Genomic DNA, 19,284 nt, shown 5'->3' with positions numbered 1-19,284 from the left:
TGTGTGTGTGTGTGTGTGTGTGTGTGGTGTGTGTGAGTGCCACAGCTCTGGACCCATTGCCCATCGGTCCACGACGGGGTGCCTCTCGATAGGACCACGGTTGTGTGAGTGTCGTGTGGGTGTGTTCACCTAAAAATTTTTAATTTTTTTTTTAACTTGACTTCAAGGATAGTCTCCAAACGAGACCTTTCGAATTGGGTTCATGCGTCGCCGTTTTCTAACAAAAAACACCTGGTTCCTAGTCAACTTCATCTCAGAGACATCATGGCTCGCAACCACTCCTCCCGCATGAACTGGCTCTTAGCTTACCACACCTCATCATGGATCAAAATGAGAAAGAAAGAAGAAATAAAGTTTATTAAAAGTCTTCCACAGACTCAAGGGCCTATGAGAGTCAAAGAACCTGATACAACGGGTGGAGCCTCTACGTACGCATCAACACTCGTTACGAATACAAAAAGAGACAGTATCAATACATAAAAGGGATCCCTTAGAGATGGGGGCTAGCGACACTTTGATGGTCGTTTGGAAGCTGACAATGGAGACGTCGAGCCTACGACGGGGTCGACGATGTAAGAGGTTGTAGTGGCTTAAACCTATGATAGAGCATTGCAGGTAGCTATCATTCTGTGGGGCCCTGCGTGGTCTCCTAGCTATGGCCCTACAACAAACAAGTGCCACTATCACTCCCGTTGGTCATGCCCCTAATCCAAACACATAGGCGAGAATAGGGTGTATAGCCAAACTCCACTCATAACATGATCACTAAGTTTTTCTAGACAGATAGCACTGAGTAGGAGGGCTCAGGGAGACACCAAATCCAAGGACCAAAGCTAGAGACTCGATGGTAGCACAGGAAGATTCCATTTATAGGCAGCCAGTTGGAAGTTTTCGTTTGCAGCCTTCAGGAGTATGGGACTAGCGATCACTATCAACTAATGGTGATCCCTTACATCCAATTTACAAACTTATCATGTATGGAGTACTTGTTGGGCTAGCTTGTGTTCTAGACCCAATACACTTTGTTGCAATGTTCCAAATTTTCATTCAAGTAGCTTCTACAGTGGGTTGAGGCACAAATCAAATTAGGGGACCTTCCCTCCATGCTTACCAAATCAAGGGCATGGCGAATGAGAGTGACAGTGGCACTTATGAGAGAGAGAGAGAGAGAGAGCGGGGGGGGGGGTAGTGATGTCTTGAGAAAGCCAAAATAGCCTATGAGACCATGGAATCATGAGAGTACACCTCCTACAAGGGAAAATTAGAGGTGTTTATCACACATCTAAGAAGAACTACCATAAAACTATAAATTAATTGCACGAAACAAACTCTAGTGTCGCGGAGTTTCTAGCATATCTTGTCATGTGTCCTAATATCATGTCCCGAGCATGAGTGACCTGAGTTGTGTGTGGGCTTGACCAGGATCCCATCTAGAGTCACGGCAACTCTGAAACATGTCTAAGATCTATTACTAACATCCTCTGCTCCTCTCTGTCCAATGTACCAATGGGCAACGTAAGGTACCCTGATGCCAAGGTGCCACAATGATGGTGCCTTGAATGGGGTGAGTGCTTGTTTGTAAGATAGTCTTGAAATACAAGTCATAGCCCCCATCTATGGTGGATTCGCAAATGCTCTCCATAATCTTATGGACCTCGCTTTCCCTCACATACACTTACTCCCACCTTAGGCTCATAGCCGACCATTGTGATAGTCCACTTGATCATCTTTTGAGCAATGAGACATGATCTCACAATATATCCTAATGCTCTCTACACCAATAATATTCTCAAAGGTTGAGGAATCATGGCCTTCTCCTAACATGTGTAGTGTTAGTTCTACCACGTTAAGGATCTTATGGAAATTTTTTTATTGGTTACATACTCATGGCTATTATTGGAGTTTTGCATTTGTGGCCGACAAGACATTGCATAGACTCCATTGCACTAGATCTACACGATGAAATAGCTACACATGCACAAATAAATAAAGAAGATTCTACATTAGCATGCTTACTAGCAAGATAAATGTATGACACAAAAGGGGTGGACATAGAAGTGTAGAGACAACTTACCTAGAAAAAGCACAATAATGGTGAAGAACTGTGGAGACAAACAAGGCAAAGTTTAGAGAGGACTTGTGTATTAAAAAAGGGAAGGTCCATGTGAGAGAAAATACTTACCTACTAAAAGGAAGGTTCATGTGAGAGAAAATACTTATCTACTAAAAGGAAGGTTCACGTGAGACAAAACCCTTACTTGCCAAACGAAATGAGGTTCGCATGTGAGATGCTAGCGGTGGTGGTAGGGTTTGCATGAGAGAAGGCTTTGTTACAAAGAAAAGGCTAGAGAGTGTGGAAGTCATAGGCTTGGATACATGTGTGAGAAGGGGATGCAGATTTTTCACTCAAGAAAGCTATTGCCAGGTTTGAAGCAGGTTGATTTTGAGTTTTGTGAGAACTGTGTTTATGGAAAACAAAAGAAAGTCAAATTCTTAGAGCTGGAAAACAAAAGAAGAGAGGAAAGTTAGAGCTTGTGCATACATATATATGGGGTCCTTCTGATGTATCATCTCTTGGTGGTTCTCACTATTATGTTGATGCAACTAGAGAAACTTGGGTTTATTGCATTCCAAGAAAATCTGATTTGTTTGATTTTTTTAAGAAATGGAAAGCTTTGGGTGAGAATGAGGTAGGAAAGAAGTTGAATGGCTATAGGTCAGATAATGGATGCAAATACTACAACAAAAAATTTGATAGTTATTGTCCATACAACGGAATTTGTAGAGAGAAGACTACTCCAAGAACACCACAATAAAATCTTGTGTATTAATAGAACAAACATGGAGCATGCAAGCAGCATGACACTACACGCAGGGTTGCCCTTACAACTTTGGGCTAAAGTAGTGAATACAATTCTTTATTTGATAAATAGATTGCCTTCAAGTTCCTTGTATGGTGGCATTTCATAAGAGGCATGGACTTGTAAAAAGGTTAACTATTCTTTTATGAAGGTTTTTGGCATTTCATAAGAGGCATGAACTTGTAAAAAGGTTAACTATTCTTTTCTGAAGGTTTTTGGTTGTGAAGCATTTGTCCATGTTAAGAAGGAATTGAGCACAAATCTTGAGGCAAAATCCAAGAATTGCATCTTTATTGGATGTGGAGGTAGTGAGTTTGGTCATCTTCAATGGGATTATGAAAGTAACAAAATCATTAGGAGTAGAGATGTTGTATTTAATGAGACTGTTATGTATAAAGATCACTTGTATGAGTAGTAGAACTCAGTCATGGAGCTCATGAGTGTCATTATACTTTGCATTTAGGATGATGACTATGTGAATCTCTTTGACCATGATTAATGAGTACTTGAATTGTAAACATGACTAAGCCCGAGCAAGTAGAGAAGTTTGATGGAACTAGTTTCCATACTTGGCAAACAAAAGCTAAGTTTGTGCTTATGAAAAAGGGGATATGGAATGTTGTTAATGGAAAGGAAAAGAAGCCTACAAAAGAAGAAGTTGATTGGTTGATCAAAGACAAGAAGGCTCTTGCTATCATTGCTTTAGGATTAAGTGACTCATACAGTCACCATATTGATGGCTTTGAAACTTCACATGAAGCGTGGGATCATCTTCACATAGTATTTGGTGCACAAGGGAAATGCTTCAAATATACCTTGCTTATTAAGTTCCTTTGGCTACAATTGAAAAAGGGAGTGTGTTATTCCATGATGAACAACAACTCCAAAGAGAATGAAGCATATCTTGTGAAAAAGAGCTACATCAACATCAAAGAAAATTTGGTTGAAGAGAGAACTCCATCAACAAATGAAGAATCAAACTTTGTGGTAGAAGATAAAGACTATGCCTTTTGAGCACTTTGTCTTTTGAAACTTTATTTATCATCATGTAATCAATTTTGAGGTTCTTTGCCTGGATTAGTACTCCAAAAAGAATGTTATGGTTTTGCTTTAGTCCATATAGTCTTTGTAAATCACCTTTGGTCACCATATGATGTAGGCCATGTGATATGTGTTTGCTCCCATGGTACCTCTTGTAGACGAGAAACTAGGTCCACCACGGATGTGCACACTTTCCGAGCAAAAACCTATGAGCAAAAAAGTCCGAGCAATAATTTTTGACACCAACCGTGCTTGTATATTTCTCAAAGGAATATACAATTCTTTCTTAATTTCTCATTTATGGAAGCATGTACTTACTTATTTTTCATTATAACCCTTCTTTTAGAGAACATCATCTATATATGAACAAATAGTGAACACTTTAGAAACTCCTATAAATACCTCCCTAATCTTTAGCAATCCCATATTTGAAGCTCTCATATAACAATGTATACCATATTCCTTGGATGAGTAGGAAAAAGATATTGGAAACCTCATACTTGAGGCCATTATAATCGATCATAAATTAATCTCTAATACGTTATCAAATATGGGAAGGCAAGGAATGGATTTTCAAAATATTCCCAATTCTCCAAACCTAAGTACTTTAAGGAAATGTGGTCTCTACTGAACTCCTTCCTACCATAATATGAATTAGGGAGAAGTTGTAACTCTCATATACATCTTGAAAATTTCACTTTTTCTCTTTTATAACTGTAAAAAGTATAATTTTAAGCCTACCTTTGCATAGATCATGAAATTTTGAACATTTTTCCTTTTTATAGCTCCTCAATCTGAGATAAGGAGCAAAAGTTATGACCCCTTCTGCGTAGGCTCTCCAAGGGTATTCCACCGGCGGAATAGGGTTGGGGCAAGCTCTTCAAACCATATTCCTCTGGAAAAATACACTTAGAGGGTCTATTAAAAAAGTATTATATTATTTTCTTAGGTCGTCCTGAGGAACTGTAAAGAGGATATTTGCTCAAAATTTCATGATCCAACCAATGGTGAAAGGAAAAGAAAGGATTTTTGAAAGTGATAAAATAAGTCACTACTTGGACATTATATATGTATATTATATAAAGGTATATTTATATCTATATCTATTTATCAGTATTTCATATTTACTTACATATTCCTTGAAATAATTTGGATTTTTTTGCTCCCCAAAAATGACTTGAGCCTATATATTTTGACCCCTCCTACCTTTTGTCCGCTCGTCGCTCGGGGGTTTTTACTCGAAAAATGGAAACCCCCATCCACACAAAGGCCTAAGATTCATCCTTGTATATGCAAGGGAGATAACCATTTGGGGGGTCTATCCCATTTTTGTAAACCTTGACCCTTGGGCACCTTTGCTAGCATGAGATCCTAGCCATAGATTTATCCTTGACCACCATGAGATGGCATGAGAAACTATGTGTATCCTTGACATAGGAAGAGACAAACCCTTGAGGGGGGGTATGTTGGGATATTTGTGATCAAGGGCTTGCTAGGTGCATGTGTGCATCCACTAGCAGTCATATGGTTGTGTGTGTGTGTAGTAGAGGCACACTTAGTGCCACAGACCATGACACAGGTGATGATGTAATGCAAAGACTCCCACATGGGATGGTGCCTATGATTGTGGAGTTCCTATGATTTAGGAGTTACCTCCATTGATGTAGGAGAGGTGCCATTGATTTAGGCCACCCTCTCTCCATGTCTATAAAAGAGGGACTTCCCTCTCACAATGAATAGAACACCCATTTGAATATCTCATGTGTTCTCACTCCCCTCGATCATGAAGCTCTCCTCTCTCCCCAAGTTCCAACACAAAGCAAATCCTTGGCATGAGAATAAAAAAAGATAGGAAAAATTGCAAATTGACATTGTCTCAGAGTGAGTACATTGAAAAGGTATTGGAAAGGTTTCAAATGCAAAATGCACAACTTGTTTGTACATCTTTGGCTAATGAATTCAGATTATGCAAGAATTTGTGTCCCAAGATACAAGATGAGATTGACTATATGTCGAGGGTTCCATATGCATCAACAATTGGTAGCTTGATGTATGCAATGGTATACACAAGGCTAGATATTGCACATGTAGTGGGAGTTGTGAGCAAATTTATGAATAATCTAGGTAAAGAACATTGGATGGTTGTAAAGTGGATTCTTAGATATTTGAGAGGTACGACTTCTAATGCATTATGTTTTAAAGGTTCAAAAAATCTCTACATGGATTTGTTGATTCAGATATGGTAGATGGTAAAGGTCGAAGAAGGACCACCACCGGGTATGTTTTCACTATATGTGGGATACCAGCAAGCTAGGTTTCAAAGTTGCAAAAGGTTGTTGCAGTTTCTACAATATAGAAGCAGAATATGCTGTAGTTATAGAGGCTAGTAAAGAGATGATTTGGTTGCAAAAGTTCATGGAGGAAATTGGAAAAGAAGGAAAAAAATCATAGCTTGTATAATGATAGCTAGAGTGTTATTCATCTCGCAAAGATATCATCGTTCCATTCAGGAACCAAACATATACCACTTAGATATCATTTCATCTGATGTGTTTTGGAAGATGGTCAGTTGAAGCTAGAAAAGGTACACAATAGCCACAATCCTACAGACATGTTGACTAAGGTGGTAAAAGTGGAGAAATTGAGTTCTTGCTCAACTTCAATTGGCCTTCAAGAATGAGGAATAATATGAGAGATAGCCAGGTCCAAAGATTTCTAGCGAGTGTAGTAGCGATGGAGTTACTATAATCAATCTTCAAGTGGGAGATTGTTGTATGTGGAGCCTAATCTTTTCTTTTAGAGGTGGTTTTTGGACATGCTTTGAGCCCAAGCGTGTTTATACCCATTCTATGAAGGGGGTGCTAATGCCCCCCATTAGGACTATCGCCGAGGATTTCCATGGGAGGACGAGGGCATGCATCAAACCCCCCTTGGCGGGGGTTTGGGGGCAGCACCATTGAAGCCCAACATACATAAAAACTACTACATGAGTTGTTTGGTCAAAATTGTATGATAAGGGTGTGGCTCACATAGTAGGAGAGCAGTGGGTATACTACTTGTATCTTGTATCTTCTCACTTGTTGGATAAGAAAACCGAAGGACTGGTTGTTTCTCCGTGGACGTAGCCCAGACTGGGTGAACCATGTATATTGGTGTTTCTCCTTCTCTTCCATTTTGTACGCTTTCTGTATAGTGTATTCTATGCATCAGCTTCTCACATGTGCCTCTAAAGATTGCATCTAGCATGTCCCCCATCCCCCTCATGTCTGACATAAAAAATACTATCCTCATGTGTGTCATCAATGATGTCATCTCCCTCCTTTAGCTCCAAGCATGATCCCCCTCTGTCCTCCATCCCTTGTAGCTCACATAAATCTAAGTAATAATTATACAACTATATCAAATTGCAATATCAAGTTCTCTCAAGCTCTCTTAACCCACATCATGAGGAACATACATGATATATCATATCAAAGATAGGATGGAAATAGATACACTTGTAGATAGAATTTATTCACCACCAAAGTATCATTGGAAATTTCACAATCATCCCTCAAAACCTTTCTATGATCTTGGATTTTCTCCTTGACAAAACAATGCTAAGTTAAATCTATGATGGACATTGTGTGCATAAGCATACAATGCTCTCATGAATCCAATTTGATGTCATGGGTAGTAGTTGCTCCTCTAATGATGATGAACCTTGTCTATCCACCTACACACAATCCACCACAATTCCAAAAATATGTCAACATTTGAAGTTGCACCGCAAAATACAAAAATGGAGCGAATACTCTATCTTGTTGATATAACTATCAATATACTAGTTTTTATAATTGTTCTATTGACACAAATTCCAATAGATTACTATGAATTTCCAATGTAAATATATAAAAAAATATGAATTTCTATCGTTGGACAGCTCTCCTTGCTCCCTTGCTTTCTCTATCTGTTTGTACCCTTTAATCCCCCCCCCGGCCCCCTCTCACACCCATCACTCATTCCCACCTTTTCCATGTTCCTTTGAAGGAGAAATAAGCTTGTATAGCAATGAGTTTCAAACTCAAAGTCCCCTTCTCCTTTTCATTCCATTTATATTAAATCATCATCCTATCTTTTTTCCTAATTAGTTTCTACTTTCTATTCAAGAGGTTTTTGGATTTGGTTGTGTCTTTATAAGTTTAGTGAAGGATTTCTATTATTTTATTCGCAAAAGTGAATGTAATTCTTGTAGAGGAGGTAAATTACCAATTTTTTCATGCCCCCTACCTCTCTTATCTCTTATCATTTTCTCTTTCATGCAAACAAACAACTCCTCTCCTTTCTCTAGTCTTGCTTCTCTCCTCTTCTTTTCATGAAATAATGAAAGAAGAAGATGGAGGAAAAGGGATGAAAGAGAGAAAGGGCCGATGCACTATCAAGTGTAGTTGTGGATGGGCATTTTTTGGGCCATGCTGTGATGCACTGGTGGATGGGATTTCAAATTCGAGGCAAGCTGGTACTCTCATCGGGCATATTGATTGCCATAGTGGTGAAATCATCAAACACAACCTATCAAAACTTGTTGGCATAATCATTTTGAATACCATGCAACGCTCAACACAACCTATCAAAACTTGTTGGTGTAATTATTCTAAACACCATGTAGAGCTCAGCACGTGGCACTCTAGGCCTTTACTGCATGGGCATAAAACCATTTTAAACATGGTGCAGGGCTAAACACGGTGAAAAGCTCGACACGTGCCACTCCAGCCTTTATTCTATGGGCATATAAACATTATGAACATGGTGTAGAGCTTGGCATGCACCACTCCATGCCTTTATTTGGTGGATAGGAACACATGAATGCATGCCTTTATTGGACAGTAATACAGTCTATGACACGTGGCAGTCCGTAAAATCATGGGACCGCCACATTGGTTCTTGTGCACCACCATCGCATTGGCTTACAATTCTACAACCATTGTGCTTGTTCTCAACAAGAGCACTACTTTAGCATTTAAGCCTATTCAAAACCAACGCGATGGTCTCAAGAGCTTCTTTTATAGCTATTTTGGTGCAAAGAAGTAAATCAACCACCACTATTTTATCTTATGATATACCAACGTGATGGTCTCAAGAGCTTCTTTTATAGCTATTTTGGTGCAAAGAAGTAAATCAACCACCACTATTTTATCTTATACTCAAAGCAAGAATTCGTGTGCCCCATTGCATAAAACAAAAATTCTAAAGTTGAATACTGCCTTACCCATGTCTTTTGGTCCCTCCTATTTGAGAAGCTACTAGAACATGTCTAATGTGTCATGCGCTATGATGTGGAGGGCTATGAGATGGGGCCTATGCTTTTGTGTGTGTGCCTGTGATGGTTGATCTAGAGCTTGTGATGGTTGATCTGGAGCCTATGCCAGGAGCTATGTTGTACTATGAGGGCGCTAGTGATTATGGGGTAGAGTTAAAAAGGTTCCAAGCTGCGTCCATGTCATAGGGTTGTACATCTATTGTGTATGTCACACAGGAATCACCAAATCGACTAATGCCAATTTGAATCATATTCTGAAGGGCTTGGAGGATATTATTATACAGTACTATAATGCCCATGGAAGGATACCTTTCACTACTAGCCTGGAACAAGCGGTGGAAAATATATTCGGCATCACTCCAACCATACACTTACATCCATTCTAGACTTTTGCGGAGGATATCTAGAGTGCACAATTGGTATTCTAAGGCTAATGGCTTAATAAGTAGAGACTGAGGCAAAATGGGGGGTCGGAGAGGCTACTAGCCTAAGCTGGTTGTGGGCTGTTGGGATCTTGTGGCTCCTGTGTCATTGCGCTATGATGTGGAGGGCTATGACATGGGGCCTATGCTTGTGTGTGTGTGCATGTGATGGTTGATCTAGAGCCTGTGCCAGGAGCTATGTTGTACTATGAGGGTGCTACTAGTTATGGGGTACAGTTAAAATGGTTCCAAGCTGCGTCCATGTCATAGGGTTGTACATCTATTGTGTATGTCACACGGGAATCATCAAATTGACTAATGCCAATTTGAATCATATTCTGAAGGGCTTGGAGGATATTATTATACAGTACTATAATGCCCATAGAAGGATACCTTTCACTACTAGCCTGGAACAGGTGGTGGAAAATATATTCGGCATCACTCCAACCATACACTTGCATCCATTCTAGACTTTTGCGGAGGATATCTAGAGTGCACAATTGGTATTCTAAGGCTAATGACTTAATAAGTAGAGATTGGGGCAAAACGGGGGGTTGGAGAGGCTGCTAGCCTAAGCTGGCTGTGGGCTGTTGGGATCTTCTGGCTCCTGTGTCATGTCAATGACTTCTTCCCTTTGGCCAAAGGGCCGCTTCAACCGGTGCTTATGGTGGAGGCACTCAGCATTATTGGCCACTTTCTTTTGTGCTTCCTCTACCGTGAGCCGTTCTAGTTCTTGCTACTGTAAGAGGAGGTCCTGGTGTTGTTTCTTTGCTGCTTCCTTTCCCCTTTGTCTTTGGGCTTCCTCTTCTTCCTAGAGTCTTTGTGCGGCTTCTTTGTCTTGCTGCCTTTTAGCAGTTGCTTCTTCTTGGGCTTGTTGGCTCTGCTCTTTTCTCCTCCTTTTATGCGAGGGCTCCATCGGCATGGATTTGGTGGAAGAGGATGCGAGTAAATTGACTTTCCTTTCCACATCACCATAACCTTTTGGAATGGGGTCATCGGATAGGTGATGGATGATGGGCATTAATAACATCCGGTTGCTAAGTTTTTTCACCATGTGTGTAGATGTTGATGATCTCCTGATAGAATACATCTATCCAGTTTGTGTCTTTAGGCTTGTGGAGGCAGGCCAGGAAGCTGGGTAGCACCACACTATGATGCTTCGTGAGCTGTATTTGCGTGAGTTGCTCTGGCCAATGTCGCGTTCTTGATGAGGTTTATAGGGAATCCATCCCTATGCACATTCATGTTGTAGTCAACCACTATGGCCAACCTCTTCTCCATGGTTTGTAGCTTAGCAAAGGGTTGGGAGATGGTGAGGAGATTGAATGCTCTCCGAATCATATCTACCATGAAGTGGTGGTAATGATAATTCCTGTCTGCATGGATCTAGCTGGTTGTGCTCGTAGCCTGATTCTATTGGTCAATGAACTCCATTATCTAGTGGAGATTAAGGTGGTAGAAAAATCTATAAGAGCAACCGATTGCAAACCAATATCTTGGAGGTACGATATTGTGTTTGGGTCCTGGAGCGCATGGTAGGACATGGCATTGTGGTAGTGGTACAATCGGTGCATTACACCAGAATTTGGATATTGTGTTTGGGTCCTGGAGTGCATGGTAGGACATGGCATTGTGGTAGTGGTACAATCGGTGCATTACACCAGAATTGGGAATGGACGACCACACCCAAGAGTTGCTTGAGCTAATATTGGCCTGGTTACTAGATTGCATGCATCGAGAAGTTCTGAACATCTGCAGTATCCAAAATGGAATTGTGTTGTTTGCGTAGATTGCGAGTGTTCAATTTTGCTGAGCTGAAGATTCTGGTTTGTGGGTGGCCTGTTGAGCAGGTTGTTCCGGCTCCATTTAGTCAAGGAGTGGAATGGAGATGGTGCATGAGGAAGATGGCATGGTAGAGAGGGGAAAGAAGGGTGATGTGTCAGTTTTGATTTCTTCAATGGAAAAGAGATTGTGGGTGCTGAGGGAGTGCGAGGAGGTGGTGGGACATGTAGAGTGATTGGGAACTGGAGTGATCTGAGAACGCTTGTGGGCTATTGAAATTTGGTAGAAATTTCAACAAAGTGTGGAGGTCTTGTAGAATGAGGCTGGCTATTTATATAGGGGACCTATTAAAGCAGTGGGATAGCTTTAGCATTTGCATAGCGGCTAGCATTAATAAAGCAGTGAGACTGGCATTAGTAGTGGAATAAAGTACCGACTTGGTGTTAATAAAGCGGTGGGTAAGCATCATTATAGCAACGGTTTGCATTGTTAAGGCTGTGGTTACCGTTAGTTGGATAGCTTATTGCTACTTTAGAGATGGGGGCACTAGCATCAAAGTAGCGATGCACGACATTAATATAGTAATGACTGGCATTATTTTTAGCATAGTGGGTGGAGTCATTTGCGATAGCCATGGCAACGGCGACTTAGTCAGTCATCATCGCGTTATTAGTCCTGCATTATCCTTATAGTAGTGACTCAATCTTGTGGGCCCGATTGAGAAATCTGGTTGACTATGACTAAATGCTTGGGACTTCACCTAAGTATGTGCAAGTGCATGTAAGTGGTGCAGATGATGCAGTAGTGAAAATTAAAAGTATTACGATGTGACTGTGGCTGCGTCTTGGTGAATGGAGTGCAAGTTGAACACATCGAGCCTAGTCACCTAGTGGAGATGGACTAAATCCTAACGGAGTGAAAAACTTGTCAATGAATGGCAAGGACTCATTTTTACCGAAAGATGATGTGGCTTGGACCATGCCCTATTATCACTATGATGTCAAATTTCTATTCTCAGCTAGACCCAATGCATGGCTGATAGACTAAAAACCTTAAGAATCAGAGTACCTGGCATCCCTCCAGGCAGCATACTTGCTTAGCGCACCTGTGAAGAGTGTCCTTGAAACATGCACAAATGGTGTCATGAGTTTGTTGGAATCGAATTGCTTTAATCATGCACCCTCTTTAGCCAACTATAGAACTTCGTGAAGCTCAGTATAAACTTGCAAAATCCATCGAGTCCTTGAGGTTCTTACGAAGTAATTGGAGTTTTTTGCCAGTGGTTATGGTGTAGAGTTGACGGCAAGTGCTTGTGGGTCTAAACGTTTTTTAGGGTCAGGTTCTTATCAATTTGTCATGCTCATTGTTGTTGTCGAAGTAGAAGTCAAGTATGAGTTTGAGGTGGTGCACTTCGCTCGCACTTTGGAACCCAGTTGCCTCACTCTTCCCTTTGAGCGCAACAGCTTCTTGTGTTGATGTCCCCTTTCTAGTGATAGGTTCTTGTGTAACTGCCATAACTACTTGTGTTGCTGATTCCTATAGCATGATCACGCGAAGGTACAAGGGAGAGCCTCATGGTCATATTTTGGCTGTATTTGCCTGCGAGGTCCCAATAGTAGGTTCTTGTGTATCTACCTCATTTTTAGAGGCAGGTTCTTGTGGTACTACTTTGGTCTTTTCTGTAGATGATGTAGGGTGTTGAGTGCTATCAATAGGGGACTTGCATGATCAAGGCACACATATGAGGTTGTGGCCCTAGTAAAATCCTTGAGCCTCCAATAACCACTTCTTTGGTACCCACTTGTAGTGGTGCTTTTCCTGATCTTTTATCGGTTGGCATTTGCATGAGCTGGTTTTCACTGTCGTACAGCTTTAACCTTTGTGGACGCAGAATGGGAGTGGAGAGGTGAAACTACACTCTGACTCTATCTCAGCATGGTTTGAGAGGTAGAAGCTGAGACTATATCCTTTGGAAGCTAGTAGAAATTCTTGCCATTCTTTGTGCTCGATGCAATTGTGGTAGGCCCATTCGTTTTGGTCAGTATAGTTGCTGCAGTTAGGTTTGAAGTGGTGACTGCAGTAGATAAGGAAGCCATTGTTGGGGCCATTGGGATCATGGACTATTTGTTGGCCTTCATTGTTACAGGGGATGTTGGAATGGAACCCACCTCATCGATTGTGACAACCGAGGTGCCACCATCATTAGTTAGAGTTGCTGTACATTCTCGCCAATCAATTTGGTAGTTAATTGCCTAGCACCATGTCCTCACAAGAATGACTTGTACATCCATAGCACCTATTGGCATAACATAAAACCTACTTGCCACACAATGATTATTGACTCATAGAGAAATTTTGGTTCAACCTATAGCAGGTGAGATTTTGCCATTTACTCCATGTACCATAATAGGCATGGGTTCAAGAGTTACCTTGAATGTTAGGAGTCGGGTACACATCTCATATGAGATCAAGGAGAGATCAAGTTGTGGCTAGTACTAGGATTGATGAACGTTGACTGAGCATATTGTTTCCCTGCACAACTGAAAATTGGCTTGTTATACCCTTGCGGGGGAAATGGTAAGGTCTTCCATGGGGTTTAGCCCTTCCACTGGTGCTTTATAATTTGTTATAAGCCCTACATTTTTTGCTTTGGCTTGATGTGTTCCAGCTTCTTCTACAGCTTGCTGCTTCATTCAAGCAACTTCCTTTTTAAGTTCCTTTTCTCGACAGATGGCTTGTAATGTCTACAATGTTAATGGGCCGTAGTAGTGCTTAAGCTTACTACCATTAATGTAACCGTCCATCTCGGTACTGTCAAGGGTCGCAATTCTGCATGACCCATGAGGTGTGTTCTCTACAACTCGATATGGATCCATACCGTGATATTTCAAGTTAAGCTTGGTGTTAATGCTATATAAAAGCTTGAGATCATCTTCCTTTAGGTCCTTACTTCATAGGTTGCGGTCAAATCATTTCTTGTGGCGTAGCTTCTCCACTTTTATGCCATAGGCCACTATCAAACTTGTTTACAGGGATTGCCTCATTGGATATCTGATCCCTAACTGTGACTCTAAGGCTGGGCACAATAAATTCCATTGGCATAATTGCCTCTACCCCAAACACTAGGCTAAAGGGTGTGTAGTTCATAGTAACCTTGTAGGCCATTCGGTATTTATAGTATAACTTATAAACTTAAATTATATGTTTCTTAACAAATTATCAATTTATATAATGAACAAATATAATACAAATATAAAGATATAATTATGTTACAAATTATATAATTATTCATATAAAGTAAATAAAATAATTATTATATTCATTGAAATTATATAATTATAATTATTTATATAAAGTAAGAACCATAGTCCATGGACCTTTATATGATATATTGAGCATATTTGAATAATATAAAGGAAAAAAATATGAATAAAAATAAGTAATATAAATATACTTAATTAATTTAGTAAAAAATATAAATATATTATTTACAAATACAATTTAAAAATTGTTTAAAAAAATTAGGGATCAATAAATCTTTTGTAAACAATGAAGAATATTAGAGAATCATAAACTGAGGAAATTTATGTGTAAAATCATAAACTATGGATTTGTAAGCTTGGTGTTCAAAATAATGCATCAATATGATTTTAACCTATGTGCTTATTTCTTATGAGTATGGTACTTTGCAAAATCCTTTTAGAACTTTCTTATTTTAAAGCTTGTGCAAAGTATCATATAAATAAGATATCATTTGGATATCATGCTAAAAGTGTATGGGGGGACATACTCGCTCTCAAAAAATAACATCCAAATTAATTACCTCTCAATGCCCCCCTTCCTTATTAACCCTAAGCTAAAGCAAAAATTAACTTAAGCCTTTGCTCTCCCTCCCCTCTGCCCTTAGCCACCCTCACCTCCCCTCAATCATTGCCCCCCTCTCCTCGCCTCTGTCCCTTGCTCTCCTCTCTCTCTCTCTCTCTCTCTCTCTCTCTCTCTCTCTCTCTCTCTCTCTCTCTCCTCTCATGCTCCTTTGCTCAGCTCTCCCTCCTTTCAACCCCTCCTCCACTCCCCCATCCTCCTTTTAGCCCTCCCTGACTCCGCCCCCTCTCCACTCCCTTGCCTCCCTACCCCTTTCCTCCCTCTTCCTCCCCTCTCCCCTTTCATTCACCACTCTCTCCCTTTTCTATCCTTTTAGTACTTCACCCCCGCTCACTTCTCTCCCTTGCTCTGTTGAACCCTCACTATTTCCCTCCACCTTGCCTCTTTACATAATACTAACCATCGAAGGTAGGCAGAGGAGCAGGAAGTTAAGGGATGCCAAGGGCATGAATGCATGGCGATGTAGCCATAGGGGACTACTGGATAGATGAGAGCTAAGGCAACTCAGAGGGGGAGGGAGGGAGACAAAAGAACATAGAGAGGTGCTGTGACTCAAGTAGGGAGGCTATGGTGCCATGAGCACATAGATTAAAGGCTAAGGTATGGTATAGGAAAGAATTAAAGTAGCCACCATAGGATGTGGACTACATGATGTGGAGATGTGGATTGAGGATATCCATAAGAAGAGATGTGGATCAGAGGATCCCACAAGTGTTGACTATTCAAAGGGCACTCTCTATATAAGAGGCCTGTCATGTATTGTTGAGAATAAAGAAATGCACATTCACTCAAGATTTTGTTTATTAGTCCAAGCTAATCTATCTTGGAACCTAATTGACTTGAGGTACATGTCATGAGCACTCTCTTCATCATGTCTCCACATAGGTTCCATCCACCTTAGGGCGCTCCATCGATCCTGAGATGCATGTTTTCTCATGGTATCAGATCTTGGGTCTAGCCTCCTAGATTAGTTATAGGCTTACCTTAGGAGTTCATGGGTTCTTCTAGGTTAGTTTTAGTTTTTTAGTTTTAGATAGAGAGTGTTGTTTTTTAGTGTTCTTTGTGAGAGGAATTTCCATCCATTCATTCCGTCCATGAGAGAGAGGTGTTTCCATTAAGACAAGAAATTATGAAGATTTCTATTCATCCATTCTTTCATTTCTACAGAGAGATCCCTTGTGAGACAGAGATCTGCTCTCCTCCTATTCCGAGAGGAGAGATGGGAAACAAAGCCGACTGAGCAACACAAAGCACTTGTGAAGGGCAACAATGATCCAACCGATCTCCAAAGCTTCAAGGACCTTGACCATCGCATGGTGACTCCATGGATTGCTCCAACAAGTGCTCTCCTCCTACAACAGACTGCTCTTCATCTTCCAAGCCACAAGAGAATGAAAAAAAAAAAGGCAAACAAAGAGTCCTATCTTAGTCTTCTTGCCATTTGATATTCGATTGTGCACTTAGCTACCATAAGAGACTCCACCATCGCACATGAACAACTGTACCCACACAATAACCACCTTCCATCCGGTCAGTTCGAGTTTCTTCACTCTCGATTGTTTGTCCTAGCAGTTTCTCATCTTATGATGAAAAGCTGCAAAAGATCTACTCCATGGTGAAGGGGTTTTAAAAGTTACAATCGCTAGTTGTCAGAGTTGGGTAGCCTAAACAAGAGCCGCCCTCATGGGCAAGATGTATGCGCTATGTAGAGATTGGAGGTCCCATGGAGAAGTTTATGTTCATGGCAGCAAAGTTTGGTGACTTCTCTGAGTTTGACTTCACTCTTCTGGGACTCGATAAGGTTGCAGATGGTAGAGGGGCACTGCAGGCCACTGAAGCAAGCATGGGGGGACCAGCAGTTGTTGACAATCATGAACAAGCAGCTTGGACTAGCCTTATGGAACTAGAGAGGGTCATGATAGCAAAAGTCTTGAAGCTTGGAGTGATGCTAGAAGCGACGAAGAATCATGGCAGAGAGGCTTTCTCATAAGGGGGGATGAAAGCAATGAAAGACAGAGGATAGAAGACATCAAGATGGATGGAAAATCTGCACGACAGTAAATTTCCATCATTAGATGCTTGTTTTTTGAGAGGGCCTAGTCAAAGGAGGTAGCTATCTGATTTTTGTCTCCTAGAGCCATCCAAGAATAGCCTCTGTAGCACCTCTCCTCTTCCAAGAGGACACAAGGTTGCGTGACTCCATAACCCGCACAGACCAAAGCCTTAGCCTCACGATGCCTCACCAACGATGCCCTCCACTGACGGGTAGCTTCCTCCAATGTGAGTGCCAACCGAGCTCTAGACGACGAGCCTACCTCTCCGTTTGATCACATGGTAATAGATGTCAAAGACACGTGGTAGGATAAGATTAAACTATGGCTAAGTTTAGCCTCACCAACGATGCCCTCCACTGACGGGTAGCTTCCTCTAATGTGAGTGCCAACCGAGCTCTAGACGACGAGCCTGCCTCTCCATTTGATCACATGGTAATAGATGTCAAGGACACGTGGTAGGATAAGATTAAACTATGGCTAAGTTTAGCCTTACCTTGGTCAATGGTTAAGTGAACCCACACTAAACCATGGTTACGTTTAAGTTAGGATTGGTTAAATTGCCACATAAGCATGCACAGTCAGCAGTGCCACCCAAGCACAGTAACCTCTTGCTAAGCACAGTGTGAGTGCAGCATGTGAACAGCCAAGCCACATCATCAAAGGCTCCTCTCCTTCACAAAAACTTCGACAAGGTGTAACTTGCAATCCAGGAGGAATTTGCACATGCTCCAAAAAGGAAAAGTGATCATATTTTCAAGCTCTATGCGTCTATTAGATCAAAATCATTATTAGCAATCAAGCACTGTCATTAAAGTAAAACAAAGCTCATGGTAAGACCTTTGCAACAAATGCTAAAGCAATGCATGAATGCAAAAAACATACCAAAAACACAAGTGTATGAGATGATCCTAGCACATAACATGGCATCCACACGTAAAGCATTAAGGCACATGGAATAACAAAGCATCATGCATCAAGCTACATCAAGCAAAGAAGAGAATGCCATCGACATCAAGCACTGAGAAGCAACAACCTTGCCACTTTTAGCCCACACATTTGTAAATCAAGCTTGACCACCTGAGAGTAGCTATGAAAGCACCCAGGGGAGGTATTGACATGTAAAAGCCACACTTGACCACCTTATGTAGCAATGTATGCACTAAGCGGAGGTGATGGAATGTAAACTCACATCTGACCACCTTGCGGTAGCCAAAGGATCATGGCACCAAGGGGAGGTGTTGAGATATGGTGCCATGAGCACATAGATTAAAGGCTAAGGTATGGTATAGGAAAGAATTAAAGTAGCCACCGTAGGATGTGGACTACATGATGTGGAGATGTGGATTGAGGACATCCACAAGGAGAGATGTGGATTACAGGATCCCACAAGTGTTGACTATTCAAAGGGCACTCTCTATATAAGAGGCCTAACATGTATTGTTGAGAATAGAGAAATGCACATTCACTCAAGATTCTATTTATGAGTCCAAGCTAATCTATCTTGGAACCTAATTGACTTGAGGTACGTGTCATGAGCACTCTCTTCATCATGTCTCCACATAGGTTCCATCCACCTTAGAGTGCTCCATTGATCCTAAGACATGCATGTTCTCTCCTTATGAGAGACGTAGCAATTTGATGTCTGTCCAAATGAAAGAGAGAAGACAAACCTATTGCAAATGGAGGAGATTAGAACATGTTAATGTCGAAGGATTGAGAAAAAGAGATGGCTACTATTGTACAAGGGCACTCATCTAAGGGAGCTTGTAGAGCACTTGGTTCAATCCATCCCAAAATATGTGCTTCATGATTTCATGACCAACTAGCAAGATAAGTAGTTGAAAAATTGCCTTGCCAATTTTACCCATGACACTATTGTCACTATCATAGACTTTGTAGAAAATTACTCGTTTCAAGGACAAGATGAGATACAAAGTACTCAC

Source organism: Dipteris shenzhenensis, chromosome 15 (genome assembly GCF_047967505.1).
Source record: "Dipteris shenzhenensis isolate YYH24624 ecotype China chromosome 15, Dip_SZ_1.0, whole genome shotgun sequence".
In the NCBI taxonomy this organism is placed as follows: Eukaryota; Viridiplantae; Streptophyta; class Polypodiopsida; order Gleicheniales; family Dipteridaceae; genus Dipteris; species Dipteris shenzhenensis.
This window is presented reverse-complemented; position numbering follows the sequence as displayed.